The following is a 12355-nucleotide window of genomic DNA, read 5'->3' as shown; positions in this document are numbered from 1 at the left end:
GTTACTGCCTGGAAGGGAAACCCCAGTTGGTTGCCGAGTTGATAGGGGCTGAAGTAGCCAGAGGACCTTTAGTCATAGGTGGAGTTGGCTGAAGACAAGAGAGGAAAGTCAAACAACAATATATCAGCCAAACCTGGACTTCTTGGGGAACTTGCAACACCCATGGGTCTCAGCAGCAACTCGGAGGCGCCTCAAACACAGCATGTACTACTGATTGTCACAGTCAGAGAGAAGGGGAGCAGGGTGACTCTGAGCACCAAACATTCTGGCATTTGTTATTCCCTAGCCACAGCAGGGCTTAGGGAAGGCATTCGTCCCTCGGGGAACACAAACCCTGGGGCAGACGTTGCAGAACATGTCCCTCAATCTCTCTGAAACGTGTTTCCTCCTCCGTAAAATTGAAACGGCACAGTGTGAGCCACATCTGCAGCTCCAGATTTTCCTATAACTACATAAAAATGTAAACGGAAATAGTCTTTTGGTTTAGTGCAGGAAACTGAACCTCGGAATTCAAGCATGCTAAAAAAACAAGTCAAACAACTCCTTTTAATAATAAAGCTTAGAGTTGGAGGTCTAGCTCAGCAGTAGAGCAATTGCCCAGTTGCCTAAGGCTCTGAGCTCAGTTCTCACCACTGCAACGAGAATAAAAAATATTTTATTTTAACCTAAACTATATCCCAAATGTACTTAATTTTATGTCTCATCAACATCAACTATTATTGAGATATTTTACATTATTTTCTGAATTAACCTTTAGGATCTGGTGTGCTATGTGTGCGCTTTTGGACTTTCTCTATTCGAAGGAGCTGTATGTATTTCAAAGGCTCAAGAGTCACCTGCGTCTGCCAGTGGGGATTGTATTAAATGGTGCAGTCCTAAGTAGTCACTCATCACAGGGTTATCTGCTGGCAGCTTCTGGGAAGACTCTCTGGGCCTGCAACCAGGCAAAGTGGTAGCAGGAAGGAATCAGACCTGCTCTGGAGTTTTGTCTCCTTCACAAGAACAGCCTTTGTCATTTAGTGTGAAGCTGTCTCCAGTGCCAGGCCGGCCACATCTAGGAAACATCTCCATCCCCCTATCTCGCTCCAGCCCTGCTGGCCCCACTTCAGGACCTGGCAGAACATTTGCTTGATCCCAAGTAGAAAGATCAAGACTTGGCAAGGAAATGATCACAGGTGGCTGCTGAGGATTGATGGGGTGGCAGTGTCCCCAAGAAAGAGCCTGCCTGGGTTGAGAAAACTTGATCAGCCTGGGAAGATTTCCTGGAGGGTGGGCCCAGACCAAAGCAGCTAGCATCACTGCAAAGGGATGGAAGCCCCAGTGGTGGAGACCACACGCAGCTGATGGAGCAGCAGTAGCTTTTGCCCACAGCGTGGATTGACTAAGAGGAGGTCTGGGTTTGGGGTTCTTGCCCAGACCTTGCAGGGTTTGGGAACTGCCAAGTAGAGGTTTTCTCTTCTGGCTGAGGACCATGGGAACCCCAGAAATCTAAGAATAGTCAAGAACTGCTAACGTAAAGGAAAGGAGTTCTTCTTAGGTTCAGGAAGTACTGGACATCACTTGGCACATAACTCACTATCTAAACAAGAAACTTCGGGGCAATCTTTTTTTTTTTTTTTTTTTTTTTTTTGGTTTTTCGAGACAGGGTTTCTCTGTGGCTTTGGAGCCTGTCCTGGAACTAGCTCTGTAGACCAAGCTGGTCTCGAACTCACAGAGATCTGCCTGCCTCTGCCTCCCGAGTGCTGGGATTAAAGGCGTGCGCCACCACTGACCGGCGTTCAGGGCAATCTTTCAGGTACCAGCAATGACTTTTTACAGAGCCCCTTCTTAACCTGCGGCGGCATGAACTTCAAGCCTGGGCCTGGCACTGAGTCGTGTCTAAGTCTCTCCAGCTGTACCTCAGATGTTTTTGTCTTGAGGAGTGTGGGACAATAAGCAGGGCCAGTGTGCCCCGGGGTCTCTCGGGTTTTCATGAAGGAGCACTTAGGGTCCTCCTCCTCCTCTTCTCAGCTTCTACTCCAAACAAGTTCTTGGTGGTGTTGTGCATGTGTGTGACTCTGGAGGGCACCCCACTTTGTCTCTAATTACCAAGGCCCCCGGGGGAAGTGGTGAGTGAGACCTTGCTACCACTGCTGCCGAGTGTTCAGGAGTGGAGTTTGGGGGTATAACTCCTTTAGCTAGAGAAAGCCGTGAGCATCTAAACTGATACCATTAGACAGTTGTAACTACGGAGGCCATGAAGTGAGTGGGTGGGAGAACTAGGATTTAGGACTCCAAGACTAAGTCTCTCCACTGTCAGGAGGGTCTTCTGTATCAGAAAGACCCATGTCCCCAAACAGCTCCCTGCTTGCTTGCCACGGGGCCCCAAATTCTTCTATTTGAGTTTCCAGGTTCACAGCGAAGACACAGGGGGATTTGGGGATGAATTTAAGTCCCCTGAGGAACACACACACACACACACACCCTTTCTCAGGGGCTGATTTTATCACCACCATTTCTGTGTGCTGTGTGCCTTGTTTTCTAGGCCTTAGTTTTCTCCCTTTTTTTTTTTTTTTTTTTTTTTTTTTTTGTTTTTTTTGAGACAGGGTTTCTCTGTGGTTTTGAGCCTGTCCTGGAACTAGGTCTTGTAGACCAGGCTGGTCTCGAACTCACAGAGATCCGCCTGTCTCTGCCTCCCAAGTGCTGGGATTAAAGGCGTGCGCCACCACCGCCCGGCAGTTTTCTCCCTTTTTATTTTGTTTTAGGACAGGATCTAACTGTGGGGCCTTGGCTTCTTTGGAACAGGCTGGCCTCAGCTTACCTCTGCCTCCAGAGTGCCGGGATTAAAGACCACCGTGCTCCTGTGTCCGGTTCCCCCACTTGTAAAAGGGGTGGAGGGAACTTGAAAAGCAGGACTTGTAGGAAGAGAGAAAACAGATTTCCTAGAAGTCAAGATAGACGCGGGACTCAACTAAGAGGCAAAGAGCTTTGGGTCTCAGCTGTGAGAAACCCCTTTGGGTACCTCCAAACTGAAAAGAGCCATGGCGCTGGGCAAGCCCGCAGGCTCTCAGTAACTGGAAGAGCCGCTGCCAAGACCTTTGCCCTTCACTAAAGAGACTGCAGGGGCTGAATTTCCCACCAGCTCCCTGCAACATCGGCTCAGAACTAAATCTAATTCATTTACGGAAAACAAAAAGTCGTTCTGTTTTTCACATATTCAAGTTTGTGAACCCTGACCCCATACAACCGTGAGATTTGTACTTTCGGAGAAGCTAATGCGTGGAAACGATTTCTCCCCTGGAGAGCGGAGCTCTAATGGTATTATTTTGGGCAGGGGCCGGTAAGCTTAAAAAACATTTTGGGGGTGGGCAAGCCTTTGGAGGTCTGGCCCCAGCGCTAAATCCAGAAGCCTGTGGTTTCCGGGGATGATTCCCAAGACCTAGAGGGGAGCTTCTCGTCTCTGTTTTGCTCTGGTTCTAGGGAGCAGAGTTACTCACATGTTGTCCTTTGCCCCAGAGTGGGAGGGTGCTGGAGACCTCAGCTCCAACCTGACCACTTGAGATTAGTACCAATTAGCAGTTCCAGTAACTGGTGGGGGTCCAGGTCAGGGCATAGGCATGCAGTTTTTCAGGTTTAGCAGCCTTCAAGGCGCCTGTCCAGGACCTGGTACCCCTGAGGCCAGAGGTCATGCTGGGGAGATATAGAGAAGTGCTAGGAAATGAACTAAACCAGAGAGAAAGCCTGGAGCAAGGACGGGAGAAAAAGTCAGGAGTCGGTTCACAAGCAAGAGCTCTATCAAGCTCCCAGCTTTGCTAAGTCCTTACGTGAGGGGAAGCAGCCTAGAGCTGGGCCCTCAGCATTCCGCTGGTATAAGACCTGACCAGGCCAGGCCAGACCATGTAGGTTCTTCCCTTTACACCAATACTTGGAGAAATGACATCATAGCTGGGGAAGTAGAGAAAGAAATGGCCGGCACTTTGAGCTTTGCAATCAGGTCCAGCAACCCCTGACAAAACTTTGAAAAGATTTTTTTTAAAAAACCTTTTAAATATAATTTTGGATTTACAGTAAAGCTTAAAGAATAATACAGCGGGCTGGAGAGATGGCTCAGAGGTTAAGAGCATCGCCTGCTCTACCAAAGGTCTTGAGTTCAATTCCCAGCAACCACATGGTGGCTCACAACCATCTGTAATGGGGTCTGGTGCCCTCTTCTGGCCTGCAGACATAGACACAGACAGAATATTGTATACATAATAAATAAATAAATATTAAAAAAAAAAAGAATAATACAGCAACTGCGTGCAGACCCACAGGCTTGCCATTTAATCCTTTCCCTCCTCTGCCTTCTCTGTGTATTCTTTTTCTTTCTACTGTGTGTGTGTGTGTGTGTGTATACACGAGCATACAGGATCCCCTAGAGCTGGAGTTACAAGCAGCTGTGAGCCATCTGTGGGTTCTGGGAGTCGAACTTCAGTCTTCTGGAAAAGCAGCAGCTCTTTCCTCTCCCTACACAGAAAACCTCTTTTTCCATACATTTTTACACGGAGGCATTCATCTCAAAGAATCATTGGTCTGGTTCGAGGCCCATGGTCTCTGCTACACCATTGACGCTGGGCCCTCACTGGGACTCTTCCTGGACATCTCGTTGCTGCCCTGTGTGGTGGAGTCCTGCAGCTCTGGGTCTACAGGGCCGACGCCCCCACCCCACCCCACCCCTGAGCTCCAGCAGATCATAAATGGGGTGGTAGTCGGGGCAGGTCAACACTTAACTCTGGTTCTGGGCCTGAGTAGTTGTAGGGTTTATCAGCCCGCCAGCTCTCCCCATCTTCTCCACCAGGAGAGCTCTCCATCCCTGGCTAGTTCATCCCTTGTAGCAACGAGCAAGGGACTGGGCCAGTTCTCCTGCTTTAACATCCTAAGGACCCCATCCTCACAAGCTGACACCTTCAGGCCCAGCTCTATGTGCTGCCCAGGCGAGGTGTAGGGACCACTTTCCTAGAGCTGCAGTTGATGACTGGCAAGAACACCTATCCTGCAAGAGCATCATAAGAATGATGTCACGGCCAGCTCTTCTGCCTGCCTTAGGCATTGATGGTGGGGGTGAGGAGAGCCATCTCTCCCTTGCCCATGCCGCCACATGACAGATGAGTGTAGTGGCATTTCATTTGTATTTTAACAGATAACAGATGAAGTGTCAACCTGAAGACCAGGAAAGCAAAGTAGCCAGCCACTGGCTCTTACCTCGATCTCAGTTCGTAAATGGTGATCCTGCTGCCTTCAGGAAACCTCAGAATGAGACTGAGCATGAGAGCTGTCTCTTCCCACTTTATAATCCTCTCTAGTTCTGGGATTAAGGGTGTACACCACTACTGCCTGGTTTCTATGGCAAACTAGTATGGCTACTGGGATTAAAGGTGTTTGTCATTGCTCCCTGGTCTGTAAGGCTGGCTGGTGTGGCTGTTTTATTTTTCTGATCTTCAGGCAAGCTTTATTTAATAAAATACAAATGAAATGCCACTACCGACGAGTAACGAGACAGCTCTCCCATGCTCACACCCTTGTCAACAGGTTCAGTTCTACTGTGCTGTCCACGCAAGATTCAGCGTCCTCCTTCCAGAGGGTGGCACTCTTTTGTTTGTTTGCTTTGTTTTGTGTTTCGAGACAGGGTTTATCTGGGTAGCCCTAGCTGTCCTGGGATTTGAGAGCAGCAAGCACTCTTAACTGCTGAGCCACCATCCCTCCAACCCCCTTCTCTCTTTTATATCTACACACATAATACCTAATAGCACCTTACTGGAGACCAAGTTTTTATCACATAAACCGTTGGAGGAACATTCCAAATCTAAAATATATTCTTTTACAGGGGGTGAGGTGGCGCACGCCTTCAATCCTAGCACTCAGGAGGCAGAGGCAAGCAGATCTCTGTGAGTTTGAGGTCAACCTGGTCTAGATACTGAGTTACAGGACAGCCAGGGCTATATGGAGATACTCTGTCTCAAAAGACAGCAAAAAAATCTTTTGTAGGTATGATGAGTAGTGTTAATTGCCAATTTGATAGAATCTAGCTTGAGGGAGATGGACCGCTTGGTATGCCTGTGGGGAAATCTTGATTTTATAATTGAGGTGGGCTCTGCCTGCTATGGGCAGAACCATTTCCTGGCTGGGACAAGGGGCTGTATTAATGAAGGAAAACACTGAGCAGCAGCACGCATTTATTACTCTCTACTTCTTGATGTGGTTGTGATAGCCCGAGCAGCTTCAGCTCCTGACGCCTTGGCATCTCCCACCGTGATGGACTGTGACCCGGAACAAAGCCTTTCCCTCCTTTGCTAAGCTTTTACCACAGCAACAAGAAAAGAACTAAGATGGACTGTCAGAAAATGGCTCCATGTTATTTCAATGTGATATAGCGATAGGTGTATAGCATTGGCATGCTTCTTTATTAACATCATTAGCTTTGTATATATTTATTATTCCTTCGTTGGCTCATTTGTGGTGCTGGAGTTTAAATCCGGAGCCTCATACATACTTGGCAAGACCTTTCTGATTTTTTTTAATTGTGCAAATTAAGTTACACACAGGAAAAAAAGTACTTACCTTGTTAAACATTTACAAATTGAACAGACCTGTGTACCCAGCACCCAGATCAACACAGTGCTTTTCCTGAACCTCAACCCTCGTATACCACCATTAAATGGCTATCTCCTCAAAGAAATACCCGTTCTGACTTAACACATTGCCTGATTTTGAACTTGCAGTAAGGGAGGGCATCACTTCAGAAACCTTCTCAGTTTCTGGTTCTTTCACTTTTATGTATGCGGGATGCTCAGACCCGTTTTAGAGTGCTCCAGGCTCCTGCTTGCGTGTCTTTTCTTTTCTTTTTTCTTTGCCAATTTCCTGTATGTATATATAATGTATTTTTTTTTTTTTGGTTTTTTGAGACGGGGTTTCTCTGTGGTTTTGGAGCCTGTCCTGGAACTAGCTCTTGTAGACCAGGCTGGTCTCAAACTCACAGAGATCCACCTGCCTCTGCCTCCCGAGTGCTGGGATTAAAGGCGTGCGTCACCACCGCCTGGCCTATATAATGTATTTTGATACTGTTCACCCATGAACCTCTCTGACACCTTCCCACCCCTTCTGAACCCCCTCCTTACCAGCAAGTTCCCTTCCTACTTCCATTCCTTTTTTTTTTTAAATGACACACTAAATTTAATTAGAGGTCCTTGCATGAGCACAGGTTTGAAAGTGGACCAGGCTGGCCTCAAACTCACAGAGATCTGCCTGCCTCTGCCTCCCCAGTACTGGGATTAAAGGTGTGTGCCACCACGCCTGGCTTCAACTCTTCTTTATATTACATTACTTTACATTGTCTCCCAGTAGGAACCTCAAAGGAAATAAAAAGAAAATATAATTTACCTGTACATACAATTTCAAAAAAATCAATTTAATGTTTTATTTATAATAGCGAGAATAGTAATTTGTGACATATAATAAGGTATTGTAGCCAGGCTGTGGTGGCACACGCCTTTAATCCCAACACTCAGGAGGCTGAAGCAGATGGATCTCTGTGAGTTTGAGGCCAGCCTGGTCTACAGAGTTTCAGGACAGGTTCCAAAGCTACAGAGAATCCCTGTCTTGAAAAAAACAATAGCAAAAAAAGATATTGTTGTGTTGCTTTTTTCTGGAGAGAGATAAACACACATCTAGTCACCCTAGCTAGGGTACCACAACAGACCAGAGAAAAGAGTCCATTCAGCTGAGCTTGGTGAACCAGTAAGTTTAGTTGTATGAGCTAATTGCTAGTGGCTACACCAGCAAAGAAGACTTGTCTCACCCAGGGATGAGAGGCCTTAAGTAGGCTATCTCTTACCGTGTCTCCTTTTGTGAGCTCTTCCACTTTCTACAAGCAAATGTTAATAGGCTCCTTTTTCCAAGGGTCTCACATGGGTATAATGGCAGCTCTGATTTCAAGAGGACAAAGGTCATGCCATACCTGGAGAACAGTGTTCCACGACAAAGGCTTTCAATTATGCAGCCATAATCAAAACTGCATTTACATACCCAAATGATGTCATTTTAATGTGGTGTGCATGGCTATGTAAATGCGATGTGATGATGTCATCTAGTGTTTGTATTCATATTCAAGACTTCCATAACACAGCAGTCAACAAATAAAGGAGTGAGAGTGCTCCCCAGGGTGCTTTTCCTAGGTGGCCAATAACTCAGCAAAATTCCAAACACCATTTGCCATTGTTGTAATAAATTCCCAAGGCTGAGGAGTTTATAAAGAAGAGGTGTTTAGCCTGGTGGTGGTGGTGTATCCCTTTAATCCTAGCACTTGGGAGGCAGAGGCAGGTGGATCGAGTTTGAGACCAGCCTGGTCTACAAGAGCTAGTTCCAGGACAGGCTCCAAAGCTACAGAGAAACCCTGTCTCGAAAAACGAAAAAGAAAAAGAAGAAGAGGAGAAAGAGGAAGAAGAGGAGGAAGAGGAAGAGGAAGAGGAAGAGGAAGAGGAAGAGGAAGAAGAAGAAGAAGAAGAAGAAGAAGAAGAAGAAGAAGAAGAAGAAGAAGAAGAAGAAGAAGAAGAAGAAGAGTGTTTATTTTGGCTGACAATTCTGGCATTTGAAAAAATGAAGATTCAAAGCTGGTATCTACTCAACTCCTGGTGTGGGCCTTGTGTTGCTTCCCCCACACCCAGAGACAGGATTTTTTTGTGTAGCCCTAACTGTCCTGGAACTCACTCTGCAAAGCCTGGCTATGAGGGGGAAATGGCTACTAGTTAACACACTGTTGACACATTCCTGTGGGTGGTTGTGCCTTTCTGGAGCTCTCAGCTCCTGCTTCCTCTGCTGGCCAAGGGGGGTACAGTGGATACAGTGGACAGCTGGCCAGTGCCACTGGCTGAAAGGACTGACACAGATGACTGAGTCATTGGCTGTACTGTTCCCCCAAGGGCATGGAAGATGGAGGACGTTCCAAGCAGAGGAAAAGGAAGGGGAAAATTCGGAGGCAGTTCTGTGAAACGGGAGGTTAATGTGAGAAAAAAACAATTCAATTTGACCCAGTCTCCAGCATAGCCTGGAGATGGGGGTGCCCTGATTATAGTCACAGGTCCCAGTTCTTCAGACAGAAATAACTCTGGAGCCAAAGAAAGGAGGCCAGCGCCACCCCCACACCCCACATACACCCCTGCCCTCATTCACCAATCACCCCACAGTTGGAGGTGAAGTGTCTGCCCAACATCATGAGAATGCAGAAAAAAGGACTCTATAAATTCAACAGAAGTCCCCTGCCCAGGTCTCACATCCAGTCAATGATAATGCTGTTTCTCATGTCCACCTGACCTGAGGACCCATCTTGTAGGCCACCACGCCACACAGGATGTCCTCTGGCAGAACTTCCAAACTCTTGGAAAAACAGATGTAAAATGTTGTTAAGGATCTGTCAGTCCATCCATGAGCCTCAGGGTTAATGGAGTCACCCTGGTTCACAGGGGAGAAAAAGCACCCAGCCCTCAGTGAGCTCTTGGTCTTCTATGAAGGCTTGATCAGGTGGAAGCTGGTGAGCTTTGGATTTTGCCTTTGGTTGATGGAAGAATGCTTGGCCTTCCAACAGAACATTTAAACACACTAGCCTCTCCGATAACTGTTGTAGATACTCCCAGGAGACTTGGAGCCCACAGAGCCAGGCTAAATTCATGTATTTGACCCATCAACTTACGGTTGTTACCCAGAGGAATGAGGCAAAATCAGTTCAAGTCTCTGAATCTTTTCTTTCTTTCCTTCTTTCTTTCTTTTTCATTTTTCGAGACAGGGTTTCTCTGTAGCTTTGGAGCCTGTCCTGGAACTCACTCTGTAGACCAGGCTGGCCTCAAACTCACAGAGATCCACCTGCCTTTGCCTCTGCTCCTGAGCGCTGGGATTAAAGGCGTGTGCCACCACCACACAGCTCAAATCTTTCCATACTTCTTCATACACAGGTGTATTCAGTCAGGCTTTTGTGTTGCTGATGCCAAATATCCAAGAAAATCAACTGGAAGATTTACTTCATCTCCTGGTTTCAAAAACCCAATCACGATGGCATAGAGCGTATGGCAAAGCAGGGCAATTCACTCCATGGCACCCAGGAAGCAGGGAAAATGGCACATAGGAAGGAGCAAGAACAAGACACAGCCACCAAGAGGAGTCCCCAGTGATCTGCTTATTCCAGCTTGGTCCCAGCTTCTACCTTTACCTCTCGATAATGTGAACTTATTACAAATCATGCATTCATCTGGTCACCATGTTCTAGCTGTTGCTGGGGAAAAAAATTACAAACACACTGTGGTGGTATGAATAGAAATGACCCCCAGAGATTCACGGGTGGCGCTGCAGGGAGGTGTGGCCTTGTTGGAGTAGGCGTGGCCTTGCTGGAGGAAGTGTGTCTCTGCGGGAGCAGGATTGAGGTCTCAGAAGCTCAAGTCAGTTCACTCCCTGCTGCCTGAAGGTCAAGATGTAAAACTCTCAGCTCTTCGCCAGCACCATATTCCTTGAATTCTGCCATGTCCGGTCATGATGATATCGGACTAAATCTCAGAACCTGTAAGCCAACCCCAAAGAAATGTCTTCCTTTATAAGAGTTGCCGTGGGCATAGTGTCTCATCACAGCAGTAGAAACCCTAAGACACACACTCATAGGTTGCATTCCCTAATCTCCTAGGCTTTTGTTAATCCAATCAAAATGTCAATCATAAGCAACCATCACTACTATATAATCTATATACTTAGGGGATGGAGGCAAGAGGGTCATGAGCTGGAGGTTAGTATGGACTACACAGCCAGGACTGGACAACGAGATGTATTTAACAACAACAATGACAACAACAAAAATTAGAACAGGTATCTATCAATCGTAAAGTTAGATGTCAGGCGCTTCCACCACAAAGGTGTTCCACTATGAAACATTTGTGTTCGCTGCAAAGTGGCATGAAGTCATTTTCCTTTGGGATTCTACAGAGCCTGAACTAGGCCACTGTGTAATTGGGAATGATAACCAGGAAATCCATCTAACTGTCCTTCTTTCCAAAGAATGGACTGTGGCCCTTCATCTCAGAGCATTTCGTGGCATCAAGCCTCACAAGGAGCACAACTCGGTAAGCACGGAGTTGTGCCATTCAGTCCTATCCAGCCCCAGCTCAACGGCCGGCCTGGAGATAGGGCAGGCAGGTCCGGCCTCAGCATCCAAGTCCTTCCAAGTCAAGGACCTCTACCCCTGCTGTTTGCACCGTAGGGAGTGTTTTTCCTCTGTTAATTCAGATCTCTGTCAAAGCCTTACCGGGGAGAGCCTTCCCAGGTTTCTCGCAGGAAAGCAGCTCTACCGGCCGCTAGAGGGCTCAGCTAGTAAAGGCTTTTACCTCAAAGCCTGATGTCCTGAGTTCCTCTGGCCAAGTGTTGAAAAGAGAAAATCTCTGCAAATTGTCTTCCGACCTCAAAGTCCGTGCTGTGGCAGAGGCACACCCGCCCCCTCCTCCAGGAAGTAAATATCTAAGGGTCGGGGAGGGAGAGAGAAGAGACAGAGAGAGGCAGAGAGACAGAGTCTCCACCCCCGGGACCGAGGCCAGACTTGCCCGCTACCCAGCCATTTCTTCTGCGTGTGCTCAGGAAAGTGAGCTGTATTCCACCCTGTCTGCCAACTGCAAGGTAATCAACCAACTCAAAAAGGATGTGAACGTTCCTACAGTTTCATTCCTCAGAAACAAACATTGTTAACTCCCTGCCCCATTAAACTTTTCTTTCCAGATAAATAGACTAGCACAATAAGGGAGGGAGGGGGGAGCACACACCATTGTTATGACCCACAAGCTCCCTCTTCTTGGTCACAGTCACCCTTTTCTACTTCACGTTCTGTCCTGGCCAATTCCAGTCCAATGATTTACCTACTGATAGATGGAAGGTGTGGTTTCTCAGGCCAGGGCGGAGCCGCTCTGCTAGGGGAGATCCAGACGCTGACACCCTACACTACTCATGAACATCCCAGGTTACCTGCTGGTCCCCTGCTTTGCCTGGAGCTGCCCACTGGCTTGCTCTAGTCAGCGCCTCTCTAGGAAAGGCGGGAGGGACTCTGGCACTTGCTGTTTCCTGGAGAGTTACAGTTTCCTTAGGTAACACAAACTGGGATTCGAGAACATTGCTAGCCGACCTAGAAGACATTGCGGGTACCTTGAGCTGGAATCCTTCGATGAGCGAGCTTGTGGCGCCCCCTACTGGCAGCCTCTGCTTGGTTGCTACTGCAAGCGAAAGCAAGCCAGAACCGGGCTCAGAAATGCCTTTTTTTTTTTTTTTTTTTTTTTTTTTTTGGCCACTTCCCACGCCAAATTTTCAAGGCTTTCTTTCACCC

This window comes from Chionomys nivalis, chromosome 21 (genome assembly GCF_950005125.1).
Source record: "Chionomys nivalis chromosome 21, mChiNiv1.1, whole genome shotgun sequence".
NCBI lineage: Eukaryota > Metazoa > Chordata > Mammalia > Rodentia > Cricetidae > Chionomys > Chionomys nivalis.
The sequence above is the reverse complement of the archived record's forward strand: the minus strand, read 5'-3'. Positions refer to the sequence as shown.